At 36.8% G+C, this 22,726-nt stretch overlaps 1 protein-coding gene across 8 annotated transcripts in view; it reads left to right on the top strand.

The window, feature by feature from the left end:
* TCF12 (transcription factor 12) overlaps positions 1-22,726 on the top strand; it is a 382,275-nt gene that overhangs the window by 266,390 nt on the left and 93,159 nt on the right. The gene's annotated exons all lie outside the window — the stretch shown is intronic.

Here is a 22,726-nt window from a genome sequence, read left to right as displayed (position 1 = left end):
AAAAGGAACAGAGTTGCTGACATAATTATGTGAAGAACCTACGTTTGCTCTGTGTAGCTTTTCTATCCTGTAATGTTAAACTTATTGTTCTGAGTATTTTCATTTCAGTCCTATACTCTAACCAATTCTTTAAGCTTCCAAAAGTTTCTTTGACTTGGAAATGTTGTTTCAACTCTTCACATTCTTTAGCATATTGCATTTTTACTAATGGCCATCTTCTCTGCTTCCCTGCCCACCCCCCCATCTTTAGAGAGAATCCTGAATACTTAATTCACCTGTAGATTACCATCAGGATCAAGCTAAAAAGAAAAGAAAGGAAAGGCAGAATGTAGGAAATTTGTTTTCTGCTGTTCACATGCCTTTCATGAGTTCCACCCTAATTTCAGACATGGGCATATGAGCCAGTTTTAACTCTCATTCTAACAATACTTTCCCATTTAATACATACCACATAATTGTGCCATTCAGATTCAGAAGACCTAGGTTGGAATCCCATCGTTAGAAGTTATTGACCTATAGTTTTAAGACAGGTCTTTTAACCTTAAATCCTATCTCTGTGTTGATTTCCTCATTTGAGAAACAGAATTAGCATTTTGCTTCCACCTACTTTGTAGGTCTCTGAAGGTTAAATTCCATGTACTTGTGAAAGCATTTAGTAAAACAAATGCACATTTAACAATTTTTCTATTCATATAACCTATAAAACAAAGCTATTTTGGTGTTTTTTTTTAAATTTTTGTATTATTTATTCAAGTCATTATATTCACTGTCCTATCAGAAAAGATCATTATTGGGGCGCCTGGGTGGCTCAGTCTGTTGGGCGTCTGACTTTGGCTCAGGTCATGATCTCACAGTCCGTGAGTTTGAGCCCCGCATCGGGCTCTGTGCTGACAGCTCGGGGCCGGGACCCTGCTTCGGATTCTGTCTCCTCTCACCGTCCCTCCCCAACTTGTGCTCTGTCTCTCAAAAATAAATAAATGTAAAAAACAAATTTTTTTTTAAAGAAAAGGTCATTATTGCTGTTCCTTGAAATGTGCCTTATTAAATCTCTTGTAGTTCTCACTTGGCTTTGGGAAGTGAGAGAAGATCCTTAGCACAACCCTATTGCAAGCAGGATAACTCATAACCCCAGTGATTCTTTCCTCCTTTATCCTCACTAATCTCTGTATATAGATTGGAAAGTGTATGTGTGAGGAGGGAGCATGCATGTAAGAGTGCACATGGATAAATGCTAGAGCACAGAATGAGTTGAAACAGTGCCCAGTAGTGGCTAAGCCAGCTAGAAGACTTTACTATACTATGGTGACTTGCATTGATTTTCTTTGGTATGTTAAATCATCCTTGCATTCCTGAGATAAACTTTACAAAAGCTATTTTGAATCCTTAATATTTTTAAGAGACCAAAAGGTTTGAGAGCCATGGGTCTAATGTTAGCACTATTGCTAAACCTAAGGTAAAAAAATGATTCTAAGCTCTTTGAAACTACAGCTGTATCTAATAAATCAGTTAATGCTTACACTAAATGAGTTTCCACTTACATTTTTTATACTCCCTTTGCAAAGGTAGTGGTATTTAGTTAGGATTAGTGGTAAGCTGTATTTATATAATTCTCCCATTTTGCAAAGATGAATCTTAACAGTTTTTCCAAAGATGAATATGTTTATACCAGATTTAATTCCTTTTTTTCACAGTTTCTATTTTTATTTTAATTCCATTGTAGTTAACATACAGTGTTATATTAGCTTCAGGTATACAACACCAGATTTAATTCTCATATCAGAAAACATTTACTTTAAACCTAGATGCATATCACTGTAATAACAGTTGCTACCATTTACTGAGAACTAGCTGAGCCAGGAATTGAATTAAACATGATCATATTTGGGTCACCTGGGTGGCTCAGTCAGTTGAGCATCTGATTCTTGGTGTTGGCTCAGGTCATGATCCCAGGGTCATGAGATCAAGCCCCACGTTGGGCTCTGTGCTAAGCATGGAGCCTGCTTAGAATTCTCTCTCTCCCTCTGCCCCTCTACCCTGCTCTCCTAAACAAAATTAAAATGAAAAAAAAAACCCACAAAACTTTAAACATTATCATGTTTAATAACAACACCTGTTTTTCAGACTGAAAAATGGATGTTCTCCAGAGGTTTTAAGTAATTTGCTCAAAACTGTGCATCTAGCAAGTGGTAAACCTTCTAAACACACGGTTGATGCTGTTACAGTCTCAGATTCCTAGTCTGTGCCCTTACTACTCTTTCACTTAATTTGTTTGACCAAGGAGGGATCTGGGAATTAATATTTTAAGCAAGTGCTAATTCACATGGACTGGGGATTATACTTTGAGAAACCCAGTTCTCTATATGCCAAATATAAACATATAGAGAGTATAAAAAAAGGAAGAAGCTATAAGATTACTGCTTAACAATTTTTTATTGCATTTTGGAGAGATCAGGCAGGCCTATGGAAAAGAGAAACAAGTTTACTGGAATGTATGAAATGTAAAATAGCAATATTGCTATGTATAAGAAATTTAAAGATATTCAAGTGAGGGAAAGATTTGTTGGTAAAGAATGCACAGAAGCAATGTATGAACCACAAAGAGGAAGCCCAAAATTCAGCAGAGAAGAGAGATTTTACTGCAGCAAAAACATCAGTGAAGACAGGAGGGCTCTTAAAACAAGTGAAAGAATTCCTTGCTGTGAAAGGAACAATACTTTGCTATTTATTACTGTTACTTAGCTCTGCCTATGTTGCAGTTGCTAGACAAAATTATAATGGATGGCACCAGCTGATCTGAGGCCTAAATAGTAAACTTAGGATATACAAGAGTTAAAAAATATCTGTCACTACTATTCAAAGAAAAACCTATATCCCAAACAGTATTTGTTATCATGGGTCAAAGAAAACAAAAATACAGTAAAACATTGGCTGTCATTTTGTCTTGCCTATTCACAAGTAACATAAAATCTTAACCATGCAATGATAATAGAAGGAAATGTAAACGGTGACTGGAAAATTATATCCAAACACCACTTTGAAACCATTTTTCTTCAGCATATTCCCCAAGGAAACATTTAACTCTGCTATTAATGTACATAAAATGCTGCTGACATTCTGCAAAATTCAGTCTAATTTAATAATGCCTGATGGGCCTTGCTTCATGTTAAGATGATGTAATAATATGTTGCTAAATGAGTCTCCTCTTATTACCTTCATGGCAGTCCCATAACTGATGAGCCATTAAAAAGAAACTGGTGTAGCCGTTTTACTGGAAACAATGATAGATCATTCTGCAATCGAATTTTTTTAATTGATTCAACACAGAACATAGAAGCCAACATCTTTTTTAACAATAAGGATAATTCTTCACCATGATATGAAAAATCCTTTTATCATCACAACAGTTTTTCACTAATGTGAACAAACATGTATCCAAGTAGTTTGTATAAGTTTTTCTTCAAATGTTCAAACCTAAAAGAGGCAGGGTCTTGGTTTTATCCAAGAAGATTTAAGTTTCATCAATGTTCAGGTATCACATGCCTGAGAAAATGACAGCTTTAAAAACACAGCATTTAGTTATTTGGAAATTTACCCTTACCATTTGCTTCTTAACCATCCTCTTTTTTCATTATCACCAGTGTCATTATATACAGCTATTTGATAATGATAAAATTATAAAAGAGTCAATGCATCAGGAAGATATAACAATGATAAAGGTGTATGCCTAATTACAGAGCTTTAAAATAAGTGAAACAAAATTTGATAGAATTAAAGAGAAATAAACAAATTCAAAATTAGAGTTAATGGTTTGAATACCTATATTTCTCAGTAACTGACAAAATACACAAAAACTTAGTTCACTTGGTGTCAACTACTTTGACCTCATTGATATTTATAAAACTCTGTTCCCAACAATTGAAGAATCTAAATGCCTTTCTAGGGTACATGTTATATTCAACAGGATTGAACCATGTGCTGATCTGTAAAACTATAGATTGGAAATTTTTGAAAGTAATACAGTATATTATCTGACCAGAAGTAATTCAATTATGTTAGTAAGATACTTAGAGAAACATCAAATATTTTGAAATTAACCTGTGTCTAAATAATGTGGTTTGAAAAATCACAAGGGAATTTAGAAACTATTTCTAACTAATTATAATGAAATATGATATAACAAAATGTGTTGGTACGGCTAAAACTGCCTAGAAAAAAAAAAGTATAGCTTTAGATGCTTGTATTCAAAAAGATCTGTAGTGTACAACCTGAGTTTCTGCCCTAGGAAGCTAGAAAAACAAGCACAAAGTAAGTAGTAGGGGGAAATAATACTAAAAAGAGCAAAAATTGATGTAATATTACAAAAATAATAGAAAAAATAACAAAGCCAGAATTTGGTTATTTGAAAAGATCCATAAAATTAGTAACTCCTAGCTAAGCTGATTAAGATAAAATGGGAGAGGGAAGAAAGGGAAAGAACACAATTTACCAATATTTGGAATGGAAAGGAGGTTATCATTGTAAACTATGTATACATGAAAAACATAGTAAAGAAATATTGTGAATAACTTAATTCAGTACATTTGACAACTTAGGTGAAATAAATTTGGAGAAATACTTACAAAAGGGACAAGATGAAACAAAGTCTGAATAACCCTGTATCTGTTAATTAAAATAAGTTCTTCTCCAAAACCCACAAAGAGTGATGAGCGCTGGGTGTCATATGGAAGTGTTGAATCACAGTATGGAACAGTAGAGTTCCATCACTACTCTATATGGAAAACCCAAACTTGGTAGTGTTAGTTCAACACTAACAAGTGTTGAATCACTATGTTAGTATTGTATGCCAAAACTAACATAACGCTATGTGTTAACTATACTGGAATTAAAGTAAAATAAAATATTAAAAAAAGAGGGGGATGTAAAAGTTGTTTGTAAGAGAGAAAAAAAAACCCACAAAGAAAGCTTGAAGGTCATGGTTTCATTGGTGAATTCTTTCAAATGTGCAAGGAAAAATATAATACTAACCTTATACAAACTGTTTTAGGAAACAGAAGGAGGGAACACTTTACAGCTCATTTTATGAAGTGAATAATAAAACCGCACATGTAATGTTTGGCTTAACATTTGAAAATTAGTTTCATTTGACACATTAACAGAATGAAGGAGAAAAACAATGTGATTGTTTCCATAGATGTAGAATAGTTATTAAGCAAAAATGAAATGTTCATGATAAAACCTCACAACAAACTAAGCATAGAAAGCAGCTTCCTCACTTTGATAAAAGGTATACATGAATGATTTATATCTAACAGCATACTTAATAGTGAAAGACTGTATATCCCTCTACCTCCCACTCCCCTTCCCCTCAAGTTAGGAAGAAGGTAAGAACTTCCATTTTCCTGACCTAAATTTTATGTCCTGGCCAGTGTAATAAGGCAATTAAAAACAACAACAACAAAAAAGACAATTTGAAAGAATAAGCTGAATTTGCAGATGACATGTTTGTGTACATGAGAAGTCCAGTGGAATCGTCAAGGAAACTTGTGGAACTAATAATCCTTTAGCTTTGTCACAGGATACAAAGTCAATCTAAAAACATAATTATATTTCTACATACTACCAATGAACAGTTAGAAAATGAAACTAACCAAAAAGTACTATCTATATCAAAAAAGCATAAAATACTGATAGATATACTTAAGAGATTATAAGACTTCAACAATGAAAACTGTAAAATCTTGCTGGGAGAAATCAATGAGGATCTAAATAAATAGAGAGATATGCCATGTTCATGAATTGGAAGACTCATTATCATTTGGATGTCAGTCCCAGGCTTTTTTTTTAGACATTGACAAAATTATTTAAAAGTTCATTTGGAAAGTCTTAGGATTGAAAGAAACAAAAAAAATCTTGAAAAAGAAAAGAAGAGGGTCTTGGTACCTGACTTCAAGACTTAGTATTTTAAGCAACACTAATCAAGACAGTGTAGTATTCATATAAAGATTGACAGATCATGAACAGAATAAAGTCCAGAAAGTGACCCATACCTTCTATGGCAGATGATGTTTGATACGAGCACCCAGCAACTTAAAAAAAAAAAATCTCTTTAACATATGGGTGCTGGAACAACTGAATTACCAGTATGAGAAGGAAAAAAAAAAACTTCAGTCCTTATCTTACACCATATACAGACAAATTTGAGATAGATCATGAACTTAAATATGAAAGCTAAAATAATAAAGCTGCTGGGAAAATAATAGATGAATATCTTTGCTGCTTACAAAACAAATTTCATAGGGAACACATAAGCATAAAACATGAAAGAAAAACTGATGAATTGAACTTACTCAAAATTAAAAACTTACACTTATCTGATACTCTATATGGAAAACCCAAAAGATTCCACCAAAAAACTGCTAGAAATGATTCATGAATTCAGCAAAGTTGCAGGATATAAAATCAAAGCACAGAAATCGGTTGCATTCCTACACACCAATAATAAAACAACAGGAAGAGAAATCAAGGAATCAACCCCATTTACAATTGCACCAAACCATAAAATACCTAGGAATAAATCTAACCAAAGAGGTGAAAAATCTATACATTGAAAACTATAGAAAGCTTATGAAAGAAATTGAAGAAGACACAAAAAAAAATGGAAAAAGATTCCATGCTCCTAGATAGGAAGAACAAATACTGTTAAAATGTCAATACTAACCAAAGGAATCTACATATTTAGTGCAATCCCTATCAAAATAACACCAGCATTTTTCACAGAGCTAGAAAAAACAAACCTAAAATTTGTATGGAACCAGAAAAGACCCCAAATAGCCAAGGCAATCTTGAAAAAGAAAACCAAAGTTGGAGGCATCACAATCCCAGACTTTAAGCTATATTACAAAGCTTTAATCATCAAGAGAGTATGGTACTGGCACAAAAACAGACATTCTGATCAATGGAACAGAATAGAGAACCCAGAAATGGACCCACAAACATATGGCCAACTAATCGTTGACAAAGCAGATAAGAATATCCAATGGAATAAGGACAGTCTCTTCAGCAAGTGGTGCTGGGAAAACTGGACAGCGACATGCAGAAAAATGAACCTGGATCACTTTCTTACACCATACACAAAAATAAACTCAAAATGGATGAAAGTCCTAAATGTAAGACAGGAAGCCATCAAAAACTTCTTTGACCTTGGCCGCAGCAACTTCTAACTCAGCAGGTCTTTGGAGGCAAGGGAAACAAAAGCAAAAATGAACTATTGGGGCCTCATCAAAAGAGCTTCTGGACAGCAAAGGAAACAATCAGCAAAACTAAAAGGCAACCAACAGAATGGGAGAAGATATTTGCAATTGACATATCAGATAAAGGGTTAGTATCCATAATCTGTAAACAATTTATCAAACTCAACATTCAAAAAATGAATAATCCAGTGAAGAAATGGGTAAAAGACATAAATAGACACTTCTCCAAAGAAGATATCCATGTGACCAACCAACACATGAAAAAATGCTCCACATCACTCATCATCAGGGAAATACAAATCAAAACCACAATGAGATACCACCTCACACCTGTCAGAATCACTAACATTAACAACTCAGGCAACTACAGATGCTGGCGAGGATGCAGAGAAAGAGGATCTCTTTTGCACTGCTGGTGGGAATGCAAACTGGTGTAACCACTTTGGAAAACAGTATGAGGGTTCCTCAAAAAATTAAAAACAGAACTACCCTATGACCCAGCAGTTGCATTTCTAGGGTTTATCCAAGGGATACAGGTATGCTGTTTTGAAGGGGCACATGCACCCCAATGTTTATAGCAGTGCTATCAACAACAGCCCAAGTATGGAAAGAGCCCAAATGTCCATCGATGGATGAATGGATAAAGAAGATGTGGTAAATATGCACAATGGAGTATTACTAGGCAATTAAAAAGAATGAAATCTTGCCATTTGCAACTATGTGGATGGAACTAGAGGGTATTATGCTAAGCAAAATTAGTCCGAGAAAGACAAATATCATATGACTTCACTCACATGAGGACTTTAAGATAGAAAACAGATGAACATAAGGGAAGAGAAGAAAAAAATAATATAAAAACAGGGAGGGGGACGAAACATAAGAGATTCTTAAATATGGAGAATAGAGGGTTGCTGGAGGGGTTTTGGGAGAGGGGATGGGCTAAATGGGTTAGGGGCATTAAGGAATCTACTCCTGAAATCATTGTTACATTATATGCTAACTAACTTGGATGTAAATTAAAAAACACAACAGTAGCAACAACAAAAACAGCAGTATCTTAAACTCACCAAGTTATGCACATTAAATATGTATAGATTTTTGGGGTGCCTGGGTGGCTCAGTTGGTTAAGCGTCCGACTTCGGCTCAGGTCATGATCTCACAGTCTGTGGGTTCGAGCCCCGCATCAGGCTCTGTGCTGACAGCTCAGAGCCTGGAGCCTGCTTCTGATTCTGTGTCTCCCTCTCTCTCTGCCCCTCCCCTGCTCATGCTGTGTCTCTCTCTGTCGCAAAAATAAATAAAAACATTAAAAAAAATTTTTTTAATATGTATAGATTTTTTTATGTCAATCATTCGTCAATAAAGTGGTTTAAAAAAAAAACTTACACTCATCAAGAAAATGAAAAGAGGAGCCACAGATGGGGAGAAGGTATTTGCAACACCTGTCTGACAAATACAATGATCTCTGACAACTCAATAATAAAAAGCAACCCATTTTTTTTAAATAAGCAAAACACTTGAGCAGACACTTCACATAAGATATACAAATGGGTAATCAGTATATTAAAAAAGTTTCATATTATGAGCTATTAGGCCCATGAAAATTAAAACCAGAGTTACGTATTAGTATAGGGCTAACCAGAATACCTAAATTAAAAAGATGATACATTGCTAGTGGGATTGTAAAATGGTTACAATGACTTTAAAAAACTGGCAGTTACTTAGAAAGTTAAATATGTATCTGCCCCATGACTCAGCTGTTTTACTCTGAGGTATTTATCCAAGATAAGTGAAAACATTGTTCACAAAAAGCTTTCTTCTCAAAAATGTTCCTGACACTTTCATTCATTATAGCCTAAAACTGGAAACTCAGATATTCATCAGCGGGAGAATGGATAAATGACCTATATTATGTTTATACACTGAATGTCATTCAGCAGTAAAATGGAATGATCTAATGATGCCACTAATGTCATACTGAGTGAAACAGGCCAAAATACTGTATGGCTCCATTTATATGAATTAATAGGCAAAACTATCCTGTATTGATAGAAGTGAAATCAGTGGTTGCCAATAGGAGGAGGGTTCTTCTGTAAAGGGACCCTATCTCTAAGGTGATAAAAATGTTTTATATGCATTCATCAAAACTGATGGAGTAGTTCACTTAAGATCTGAACATTTTATTATATGTATGTAACAGCTTAGTTTTTAAAAGATAAAATGAAAAGGAATGCCATTTTACAGTAGCATTCAAGAAATGGATAGGAATTCTGAGGAATAAATTTTAACAAAAGACCTGTAAAAACCTCAACACTGGTAAAAATTATACTACTAACCATTGCTTAAAGAAATTTAAAGAGACCCCAGAAAATCAGAGATGTACTATATTTATGAATAGGAAGATGATATTTTGAAAATGTCATTTCTGGAGCCTGGGTGGCTCAGTCAGTTAAGTGTCTGACTCTTGGTTTCGGCTCAGGTCATGGTTTCACGATTTCTGAGTTCGAGCCCCACATCAGGCTCTGTGCTGACAGCAGAGAGCCTGCCTGAGATTTTCTCTGCCCTTCCTCTGCTCTCTCTCTCTCTCTGAAAATAAATTTAAAAACTTAAAAAAATTTTTTTTCTTAATTTAAAAAAGAAAAAGGAAAATGTCATATTTTCCCAACTTGATCTATAGATTAAATATAATCCTAGTTATAACCTCGCTAGGATTTGGGGGGGGGGGGGGGAGGGGGAGGGGGGGCTGCTGAATTTACCAGCTGATTTTAAAAATCTTTGGAAGGCGAGGGTGGTGGTGCCTGGGTGGCTTCATCGGTTAAAGCCTCTGACTCTTGATTTCAGCCCAGGTCATGATCTCATGGTATGTGAAATCAGGCTTTGTGCCAACAGCCCAGAGCCTGCTTTGGATTCTCTCTCTCCCTCTTTCTCTGACTGTCCCCTGCTTGTACTTGCATGTACTCTCTCCCTCTTTCTCTCTCTCAAAAATAATTAAAAATTATTTAAAAACCCTCTTAGGGGTAATTGGGTGGCTTAGTCATTTAATGTCCAACTTTGGCCCAGGTCATGATAACACAGTCCTTGAGTTCAAGCCCCACATCAGTCTCTGTGCTGACAGCTCAGAGCCTGGAGCCTGCTTCAGATTCTGTGTCTCCCCCTCTCTCTGCCCCTCCCCCATTCACGTGCGTACGTGTTGCCCCCCCCTCTCAAAAAAAGAAAAAAAAAATTTAAAAACCCTGTTAAAATAAATAAGTAAAAGTAAAAATTTCTTTGGAAATACCAAGAACCTAGGAATACCCAATGCAGTCTTAAAAAGTGAAGAGCAGTGGTAGAGAATTTATGCTACCTGACTCTAAGACTTAGTGTACAGCTATATGTAATTAAGCAGCACAAACTGGCCTGATTGAGAAATATGACACTAGAACAGAATATAGCCCAGAAGTACACCCACGCTTTATGTAGTTCATTTGATTTTCAGCATTTTGCCAAAATAGTCCAATGAAGAAAGGACAGGTTTTTTTTTTCCATAAAAGATGCAATAATAAATGGATATTCATATAGACAAATATGAATGTCAGTCCTCTCACACTAAACACAAAAGTTATTCAGGATGGATCCTAGACCTAAATGTAAAAGCTACAACTATAAAGCTATAAAAAGAAAACAGGAGAATATCCCCTCAATTTGGGGGTAAGCAAATCTTTCTTATACGGAATACAAAAATTTAAAAACCACAAAAGAAAAAAATGATAAATTAGAATTAATCAAATTAAAGACTTCTGCTGAGGGGTGCCTGGGTGGCTCAGTTGGTTAAGCGTTCACTTCCTGATTTTGGCCCAGATCATGATCTCACAGTTCCTGGGATTGAGCCCCACATGCTTGGGATTCTGTCTCTCTCTCTCTCTCAACCTCTCCTCCCCTGTCTCTCTCTCAAAATAAATAAACTTAAAAAAAAAAAACTATAAAGACTTCTACTTATAAAAAAGCATAGGTTAAAAAAATGAATAGGGGCACCAGGGTGGCTCAGTCTATTAAGTGTCCAACCCTTGATTTCATCTTAGGTCATGATCTTCAGGGTTGTGGGTTCAAGCCCCAGGTTAGGCTCTATGCCTACTTAAAAAAAAAAAAAAAAAAGGAAAGAAAAATGTCAAGGAAACATCTTCACACATTATAGGACTTGATTAAAAGATAAAGAATCAATAAGAATTTGTTTGTTTTACCATATATAAAGAACTGGACCAGGCAACAGAGTAAAAGATTTAGCATCAGGCCTCAAGAAGCTTACATTCTAGTTGGGGGAGACCAGCTCTGTACAAAGAGAAAATTAATTAAAATGATAAGATAACCTGTAGTAAATCTCAAGGAAGTGGCAGAGGTATGAGAACACAGAAGAGAGAGAAATTAACATGATTTTGATACAGGGAAGATTTTGCAAAGGAAGTATACAACTCTAAAGTCTTGGAGGGGCACCTGGGTGTCTTAGTCCATTAAAGTATCCAGCTCTTGATTTCAGCTCAAGTCATGATCTCACAGTTCATGGGATTGAGCCCGGGATCAGGCTCTGCACTGATGGTGCACAGCCTACTTGGGATTCTGTCTCCCTCTCTCTTTTTATCTCTCTCTCTGTCCCTCCCCTATGTGTGCAAACATGTTCTCTCTCTCAAAAGAAATGAATAAACTTAATAAAACAAAATCTTGGAGAATGGGTAAAATTTGACCAAATTGAGAGGAGGACATCTTGGGGAAAGAGAACATATGGGTAATGTAAATACAGGTAATAATATTCAACACATTTTGTAGGTGCTTCCTTAATTTTCTCCCACCAAAACTGTAAGCTTGTAAGGACAGGGTCAATGGCTGCTTGTTTGTTGTATTTTCAGCACCTACTCTGTGCCTGATCAATAGAAGGTATCAGTGAATACTTTTTGAATGAATATATTTTGAATGAAACAAATAAGTAAATGTGGATTCTGGGAATAGTAGCATTTTAGTTTGGCTTGAATTAAATATTTGTTTTGGGGAACAGTATGAGGTGTTTGAATTATAAGGATGTTGCTTGAATGCCTAACCAGTTTGTATCTTGTAAGGGTTTGGGATCGGACATGTGTGGCATGATGAAAAATACAAGTGTTTCTTAGAAAAGTTAAATCCAGGTTCAGGATATGCAAGAGAATTTATGAATTGGAGACTAGGCAACTATTTGAGATGGTGTAGCTCTAGGCCACCATACATGAACCATGGAATAGGAGGTAGTTTAGACAGATCTTAGTTTTCCTATAACAACAGCACATTGCAGGTGTTAAAAGATAAATTTTTAAAAATATGTAAAGTCATGACTGTCCTACAGATAAAAAGTGACTATGTATAGGTGCACTTGGGTGACCCAGTCAGTTAAGCATCTGACTTCGGCTCAGGTCACGATCTCGCTATTCATGGGTTCGAGCCTCACATTGGTCTTGGTGCTGACAGCTCAGAGCCTGAAGCCTGCTTCAGATTCTGGGTCTCCCTCTCTCTCTGCCCCTCCCCCAACCGTGCTCTGTCTTTCTCAAAAATAAATAAAAATTAGAAACAATTTTTAAGTGACTATGTATATAGATTTTATCTCATCAGTGAAGAAATCTGTAAGGTGTCAGAACCAGTTCAAAGGAGAATCCAAAAACAGCCATAGATGAAAATTATGGAAATAACTAAAAAAGAAACAACAACAACAAAAAACCAGAAGACTCATAAATACAGAGAACAATACTGGTGGTTGCCAGAGGTGAGGGGTGAGTAAAGTAGATAAAGGAAATTAAGATGTGCAAACTTCCAGTTATAAAATAAGTCATGGAGGTGAAAAGTACAGTATAGGAAATACAGTCAGTAATATTGTAGTAATGTTAAATGGCAACAAATGAAAACTATACTTATGATGGTGAGCATTGAGTAATACATAGAACTGTCAAATCAGTATGTTGTATGCCTGAAGCTAATATGACATGTTAACTATATTTTAGTAACAAGTAACAAACATTTTAAAATAAATTTAAATTTTAGTAACAAACATTTAAAAATAAATTTTAAAGATTACAGAAAATAATGTTCAAATGTAGACAAAACATTTTTCCCCCTTTGGAGCAGGATGCTAGAAGTGTTGAAAGTGGAGGAGAGTTGTTTATCCCTTTACTGGAAAGAATGTTTTTGCAGACAGTAGATAAGAATTATTTTGCATTGTTCTCAGTTATCTACAATTTATAGTTGTAAAATAGCTCCTATAGAATGAAAATCAGATAACCTAGAATGTTGGGCTCTGGAGTGAGAATCAGGGAACTATGACTATCAGCCAAATATTCTCACCACCACCCCCCTTTTTTTTGTAAATGATTTTATTACAACATAGCCATTCCCATTCATTTACATATTGGCTATAGCTTCTTTCTTGGTACAAAGATGGAACTGAATAGTTAAAACAGACAATATGATGCACAAAACTTGAATGCTTTCTGTCTGGCCTTTATAGAACTGACCCTATTCCAGATAATGCATAATTTCCATCAAAAACACATTTTTTTCCTATACAGGTATGTGTTTCTGACAACTAGGAGAATCAGGAGCTTTCATATGTAGCAAATCCTATATTGACCTATTATTTCCCCAAGAGGTTTAATTAAACTAGTTGTTTTAAAGAACAGTTTGGATATTTCTTCCTAACAGCAAGCCTAATAATAAGGAACTTAGTTGGACCTTGGTCTTAGACTGAATTATTAGAAACATATTTTAGAATAAGGAAGTTCATATTGTGTACCTTTCTGAGCATATGCTTTTCAGAACAGGCAGAAGTAAACTAAAAATCACTTAGAGAATCTTGCAAATAAAATAATTTGCAACTCTAGCATATGGAAAGTGATTGAAGGACTGAGGACTGTTTAGTTTTAAAAAGACTTTCATGAGGTGTTTTTTTTTCCTTTTTAAGTATTTGTTTATTTTTGAGAGAGGGAGAGAGAGAGGGGGGCAGGGGCAGAGAGAATCCCAAGCAGGTTCCACACTGTCTGCAAGGAGCCCAAGACGGGGCTCAAACCCACAAACCGTGAGATCATGACCTGAGCTGAAACCAAGAGTCAGCTGCTTAACCAACTCAGCCACCCAGGCACCCTGATCCTGATTTTAACGTAATGTAAGAAGGAATGTTTTCATGGTATAGAAGATAGAATAGTCAACCTAGGTAGATAGTGACTTTATTGTCACTGGATGTTTTCAAGCACAGGCTAGACCTTCCCTTTACTGAAATTTTTATAATAGAGGGATTAGAGCATATGTTGTTTGATTGAAATAAAATACCTGAAAATGTTCTTTCAATTCTATGAGCTCTCTAGTGAAAGAGGTATGGATGATTCAGCTCAGATTAGAGACCAGAAATAACTATTAACCTATATAGTTTTATATGTTTTTAAATTTTTTTTAATGTTTATTTCTGAAGGAGAGAGAGCATTAGCAGGGGAGGGACAGAGAGAAAGGGACACACAGGTTTCGAAGCAGGCTCCAGGCTCTGAGCTGTCAGCACAGAGCCCGATGTCAGGCTCGAACTCACGAGCTGTGAAATCATGACCTGAGCCGAAGTTGGAGGCTTAACAACAGACTGAGCCACCCAGACACTCCAATGTGTTTTTAATTTTTATTCCAGTAGTACTCAGCAGACTAAATGTACAAGCAGACAACAAATGTTTGGCTGCATAGATTACTGATAATAGTGATAATACATGTATACCTCAGAGGTACTGAAGGTTCAGTTCCAGATCACTGCAATAAAGTGAGTCAGGTGAATTTTTTGCTTTCCCAGTGCATATAAAGTTATGTTTACATTATACTGTAGTCTGTTAAGTATGCAGTAGCATTATGCCTAAAAGAACAATGTGCATACCTTAATTTCATCCATGAGGTTGGAATCAGCTTCTTCCAAACTCCCCTCCTGTTCACGTCGATAATTTGACCTCTTCCTGTGAATCATGAATGTTCTCAACAACATGTAGGATGGTCATTCCCTTCCAGAAGATTTTCATTTGACTTTGCACAGATCTTTCAGAGAGGAATTACAATCTATGGCAACCCTAGCCTTATGACATTTCTGTAATAATAAGATTTGAAAGTCAGAATTACTCTTTGATCCATGGTTGCAGGTGAGCAAGCATGAGAACAACACTAATGTCATTGTACATCTCCATCAGAGCTCTTGGATGACCAGGTTCATTGTCAGTGAGCAATAATATTTTGAAAGGAATCTTTTTTTCTAAGCAGCAAGTCTCAACAGTGGGCTTAAAATATTCAGTAAACTGTGTAACCATGTAAACCATATTAACAGGTAGGCTGTCATCCAGACTTTGTCCCATTTACAGAGCATAGGCAGAGCATATTTAGCATAATTTTTTAAATATTTTTTTTAATGTTTATTTTTTTTGAGAGAGAGAGTCAAAGCATAAGCAGGGTAGGGGCAGAGAGATAGAGGGAGACACAGAATCCAAAGCAGGTTCCAGGCTCTGAGCCATCAGCACAAAGATCAATCTGGGGCTCCAACCCATAAACCACAACACAAGATCATGATCTGTGCTAAAGTTGGATGCTTAACCAAGTAAGCCACCTAGGTGCCCCTATTTAGCATAATTCTTAAGGGCCCTGTGATTTTAATAATGGCAAGTGAGCACTGGCTTCAACTGAAAGTCACTAGCTGCATTAGCCCCTAACAAGAGACTTGGCCTGTTCTCTGTAAAGCTTTGAAGTTGGGCATTGACTTTTCCTCTCCAGGTATGTAAGTCCTAGATGGCAACATCTTCTGATAGAAGCCTGTTTCATCTCCATTGAAAATTTGTTGCTTAGTGTAAACACCTTCATTAATTATCTTAGCTAGATCTTCTGGATAACTTCCTGCAGCTTCTATATCAGGACTTGTTGCTTCACCTTGCACTTTTATATTACAGAGGTGGCTTCTTTCTTAAACTTTATGAACCAACTTCTGCTAACTTCATACTTTTCGTTTGCATCCTCCTCAAGTCTCTCAGCCTTCATAGAATTGAGGTGAGTTAGGGCTTTGCTTTGGATTATGCAGTATTGTAACTGGTTTGATCTTCTGTCCAGACCACTAAAACTTTCCACCTATCAGCATTAAGGCTATTTGGCTTTCTTACCATTCGTGTGTTCACTGGAGTAGCACTTCTAATTTCCTTAAGAATTTTTCCTTTGGTATTCATAGGAAATTCATGGTATTCATGGTATTCATACCTTGGCTAACTGTTTGGTACAACTGGCTTAGATTTCATCCTATCTCCACATTTGACATGCTCTCCTCATTAAGCTTAGTCATTTCTAGCTTTTGATTTGAAGTGAGAGATGTGTGACTCTTCGTTTCACTTGAACATTTAGAGGCCATTGTTGGGTTATTAATTGGCCTAACTTGAATATCGTTGTGTCTCAAGGAATAAAGTGGCTAAGGAGAGGGAGAGAGACAGAAGAATGACTGGTCAGTGGAGCAGTCAGAACACAGCATTTATCGATTAAATTCACCCTCTTATATGGACACAGCTCACAGTACCCCAAAACAATTACAGAATAACCTTAAGAAATACAGTAATAATGAAGAAGTTTGAAACATTGCAAGAATTACCAAAATATGACACAGAGACACAAAGTTAGCAAATGCTGTTGGAAAAATGGTACCTGTGGACTTGCTCGACAGAAGCAATATATATATATATATATATGTATATTATCCTGGTTTTATATATATTTAAATATATATATATTGCAGGATATATATACATATATATATATATATTGCAGGATAATAACCTGCAATTTGTAAAACGTGCAGTATCTGCAAAGTACAATAAAATGAGGTATGCCTAAACAAACATAAGGGCTAGCATATATCACATATTTACTAGTGTCAGGCATTGTGCTAAGCACCTTACAGACATTTCATATGGTCCTTGCAGTACTCTATGACAAAAGTGTTGCCACTGCTGTTGCTGTTATTGTTCTCCATTTGACAATGGAGGAACATGAAGCCTCAGGAATTATGTAATTTATCCAAGGTTTCATAGCTGGTAAATGGTTAAGGATAGAAGAATTGAAGTAGTAATGAGATAATGGTTCAAGTGATAGACTATGTGGGATAGTTTTCAAAGGAAGGAAATGAAGCCATAATTAAACTTAGGGACTGGGGGGGAAAAGGGTCAAGCTATTGGATATCTTGAGGGATGCATGGGTGGCTCAGTCAGTTAAGCATCTGACTTTTGGTTCAGGTCATGATCTTGTGGTTTGTGCGTTCTAACCCCACATTGGGCTCTCTGCTGTCAGTTCAGAGCCTGCTTCAGATCCTCTGTCTCCCTCTGTCTCTGCCCCTCCCCTGCTTGCATGCACATGCACTCGCCCTCAAAATTAAGCATTTAAAAACAAAAAGATACATGAGGAGGCTGGCTGGCTCAAGGCAGTTAAGCGTCCAACTTCAGCTCAGGTCACTATCTCACAGTTTGTGAGTTCGAGCCCCACATCAGGCTCTGTGTTGACAGCTCAGAGCCTGGAGCCTGCATCAGGAAGGGCCTGGCCCTTCCTCTGCTTGCACTCTGTATCTCAAAAATAAGTAAACATTAAAAAAAATTGTTTTTAAACAAAAAGATACTGGATATCTTGAGCCAAAAAAAAAAGTGCAGTAAGTAGTAAAGAAGTTATGGTGTTGTAAAAATAGGTCATGTCATACTACCCAAAGCTATCTACACATTCAATGCAATCCCAATCAAAATTGCACCAGCATTCTTCTCGAAACTAGAACAAGCAATCCTAAAATTCATATGGAACCACAAAAGGCCCCAAATAGCCAAAGGAATTTTGAAGAAGAAGACCAAAGCAGGAGGCATCACAATCCCAGACTTTAGCCTCTACTACAAAGCTGTCATCATCAAGACAGCATGGTATTGGCACAAAAACAGACACATAGACCAATGGAATAGAACAGAAACCCCAGAACTAGACCCACAAACGTATGGCCAACTCATCTTTGACAAAGCAGGAAAGAACATCCCGTGGAAAAAAGACAGTCTCTTTAAAAAATGGTACTGGGAGAACTGGACAGCAACATGCAGAAGATTGAAACTAGACCACTTTCTCACACCATTCACAAAAATAAACTCAAAATGGATAAAGGACCTGAATGTGAGACAGGAAACCATCCAAACCCTAGAGGAGAAAGCAGGAAAAAACCTCTCTGACCTCAGCCGTAGCAATGTCTTACTCGACACATCCCCAAAGGCAAGGGAATTAAAAGCAAAAATGAACTACTGGGACCTTATGAAGATAAAAAGCTTCTGCACAGCAAAGGAAACAACCAACAAAACTAAAAGGCAACCAACGGAATGGGGAAAGATATTCGCAAATGACATATCGGACAAAGGGCTAGTATCCAAAATCTATAAAGAGCTCACCAAACTCCACACCCGAAAAACAAATAACCCAGTGAAGAAATGGGCAGAAAACATAAATAGACACTTCTCTAAAGAAGACATCCGGATGGCCAACAGGCACATGAAGAGATGCTCAACGTCGCTCCTCATCAGGGAAATACAAATCAAAACCACACTCAAATATCACCTCACGCCAGTCAGAGTGTCCAAAATGAACAAATCAGGAGACTATAGATGCTGGAGAGGATGTGGAGAAATGGGAACCCTCTTGCACTGTTGGTGGGAATGCAAATTGGTGCAGCCACTCTGGAAAACAGTGTGGAGGTCCCTCAAAGAATTAAAACTAGACCTACCCTATGACCCAGCAATAGCACTGCTAGGAATTTACCCAAGGGATACAGGAGTACTGATGCATAGGGGCACTTGTACCCCAATGTTCATAGCAGCACTCTCAACAATAGCCAAATTATGGAAAGAGCCTAAATGTCCATCAACTGAGGAATGGATAAAGAAATTGTGGTTTATATACACAATGGAGTACTACGTGGCAATGAGAAAGAATGAAATATGGCCCTTTGTAGCAACGTGGATGGAACTGGAGAGTGTGATGCTAAGTGAAATAAGCCATACAGAGAAAGACAGATATCATATGGTTTCACTCTTATGTGGATCCTGAGAAACTTAACAGAAACCCATGGGGGAGGGGAAGGGAAAAAAAAAAAAGAGGTTAGAGTGGAAGAGAGCCAAAGCATAAGAGACTCTTAAAAACTGAGAACAAACTGAGGGTTGATGGGGGGTGGGAGGGAGGGGAGGGTGGGTGATGGGTATTGAGGAGGGCATCTTTTGGGATGAGCACTGGGTGTTATATGGAAACCAATTTGACAATAAACTACATATATTGAAAAAAAAAATAGGTCATGTCAGAGTTGAATATTGGACTTAAAATTTCAGGAGTCAGGGGTTTCCAGTACCTACAGCATCCTTTTGGCAGTAAATTAGTTGATGGAAAGAGCACCTGGGTGGCTCAGTCAGCAGAGCATCCATCTGACTCTTGATCTCAGGGTGCAGAGTTCAAGCCCCACATTGGGCCTGGAGCCTACTTAAAAAAAAAAAAAAAAAGTAGATGAGTTGATGGTGATAGGAGGAATCCTGGAGTCAGGAATGTTAAAAAGACATAAAAGTGGCTATGGATCAGTGTCGAAGCTCTCCAAGAGATGATTACCTCATTAAGTAGCCTGTGAAGAGGCTATGCCTGCTGGTATTCAGTAGGTATTCAGAATATGTTTGAATCTGAATCCTGTGATATAGGAAGGAAATATATTACCAGGATAATAAGCCATCAGCTACCTGCAGAGGGGGAGCATCTGAGTTTGAAACATAGGTAAAATAAATTACTTTGTGGAAGGAAAGTCTCATTTTAAAGTATCAGGCAGTAGGCAAGTTTAATTTCCTACTTTGGTTAAAAGGCCAGAGAGAAATGATGCATAGGTATTTGGCAGGGAAAAAACCTCATTTTTGTTCTCTCCATAAAACTTGCTAATTATACTTTTGGTGGTACTCATTGCTCTTTGAATACATTGTTTAAAAGTCAGTTTAGGGGGCGCCTGGGTGGCGCAGTCGGTTAAGCGTCCAACTTCAGCCAGGTCACGATCTCGCAGTCCATGAGTTCGAGCCCCGCGTCAGGCTCTGGGCTGATGGCTCAGAGCCTGGAGCCTGTTTCCGATTCTGTGTCTCCCTCTCTCTCTGCCCCTCCCCCGTTCATGCTCTGTCTCTCTCTGTCCCAAAAATAAATAAACGTTGATAAAAGTCAGTTTAGGGGCATATGGGTGGCTCAGTCAATTAAACTTCGGACTTTTGATTTCGGCTCAGGTCACAGTCTCAGCTTCATGAGATTGAGCCCTGCATCAGGCTCTGCACTGACATTGTAGAGCCTGCTTAAGTTTTTTCTCTCCCTCCCTTTCTGCCCCATCCCTGCTCGCATGCATGCTTGCACATTCTCTCTCAAAATAAATAAATATTAAAATAAATAAGTAATAAAAGTCAACTTATTCTTCGGGCGCCTGGGTAGCTCAGTTGGCTGAGTGTCCAGGTCATGATCTCGTAGTTCACGAGTCTCATAGTTTGTGACTTGGAGTCCCACATTGGACTCGCTGCTTTCAGTGCCAAAGCTATCAGCACAGAACCTGCTTTGGATCTTGTGTCCCCCTCTCTCTGTGCCCCTCAGTTGCTTGCGCACGCACGCTCTCTCTCCCTCTCTCTCTCTCAAAAATAAACATTTTTTTAAAAGTCAATTTATCCTTTTGCAAACTGATTTCAGAAGAAAAGAGTATATTAAATAATGGCTAGAGATTGGACACCATCTCAGGGGGGAAAAATGAAAAAAGAGGTGACCACAGCCTGGGCATTACATGATTATAAGATATTGTTGTCAATTGTAGGGTCTGTATAACAAGAAGTGAATAATGGTAGAATAAGTAAAGCAGGAGCAGCAGAATACTGGAAGTTAAGTGAAGCTGGGTGAAAGGTATAGGAAGGTTCATTATATTGGAGGGTTTTTTCTATTTTTGTTTATATTTGAAAATTCCCAAAATAAAAAGCTTAACTTTTGAAGATGTTCCAGTATAGGATGTTTCAGTTCAAAAAGTATTTCATACCTAACTATATGCCTACTACTGTATTGTATTTTATGTTATTCTTAATTGTATTTTTCGAAATACAAGGGACTGGGAAGAGAAGGTACTCATTTACTGGCATTAAAGGGAAAAGGAGTGACTTCTTAGTATCAACTCTGCTGAAAATCTTAGGACTCCATAATACCATTTCCACAAAAGCAAAAGAGAAATGATACTTCTTTATCTCCTGTTCTTTTAATGTTGGTTAGCACCTCAGAGAGCAGGTTCCTTTTTATTCACACACACAAAAAAAATAAATAAAAGGTTCAAAGGCACACTGGTAGCTTTGCAGGAAGACTTAAGAGGACCCTGTTTAACAAGGAAGTTTCTAACTTCAGACACTCAGAAAAACTCACTTAGAAGAAGATGGGCTTAGAGTATGCTCACTGCTGACTCTTGAGAGTCTGCTTTCAAGAAATCCCTTATAGCATTTGGAAGTAGGCACTCAACCTAAAAGAAAGTGATTCTTTTTGCATATTTGTAATTACTTAAATACTGGGTATATTAAAATTGTTTTTAATGGTTTTCATTATAGTTTTCTTTTTATTCCCCAAAGTCTTCCTTTGTTGATCTCTATCCCATATTTTCTTCCTACTCAATAATCTTTTCATTGGCTGATGTAGGATTTGAGAGAAAAGTTCAGACAAAAATTAGTGAAAATGATACATTAAGATGGAAAAATTTCCCTCTGTTACTGATAATTAAAGGAGATTGGGAAATTCAAACTGCTAAGATTACCATGTTTTACTAATTTAATAGTACATAGGTAGTTTCTTAAAGATTGGGCTGATTGCGTTGGCAGCATGTGTTTGATGGATGACTGTCATTATCTTCTCAAACCTGCCTGACACTTTAAGTATAGAAAATGATAATTAAATTTTCAAGAGACCATGTTGAGATTATAAGATTTAGGGTTTGTAAAAGAACAAGCATAACAGTTGGCTAGTGGTGGTTGGTATGTTTTTATTGACCTGGGGGAAGGAATAGAAACATCTCAGGTTTTCTTTTACTTTGTTTCCCTGTATAGTCTCCCCTCCCCCTCAATTAATGTATTGTCCAAAGTGTTGGTAATGACTTGGAACTATTCAGGTTGCACAAAGCATTTAATGAAATCTTGCCTTAGACAAAACACTAGAGAGGATCATAATTAATGTCTCATTTTCTGCCAGTTGCTATTGATTACTCATTCAAGATCCCTTTGTTCTCAGAATGATAACAACTGTAGTTTGCATCACTATCTAATGAGATTCTCAGGATAGAATTCTTTAACAACATGCTGATAATTGCTAACATATCCCTGGAATTTCAATGTAAATGAATTTGCATCATAATACAATTATTTCACAATATCTGTTTTTTCCAAATTCAAAATTTATTAGTCTTT

This window comes from Prionailurus viverrinus, chromosome B3 (assembly GCF_022837055.1).
Source record: "Prionailurus viverrinus isolate Anna chromosome B3, UM_Priviv_1.0, whole genome shotgun sequence".
In the NCBI taxonomy this organism is placed as follows: Eukaryota; Metazoa; Chordata; class Mammalia; order Carnivora; family Felidae; genus Prionailurus; species Prionailurus viverrinus.
Note: the sequence above shows the minus strand (reverse complement) of the source record. Positions and strands in the feature narration are given on the sequence as shown.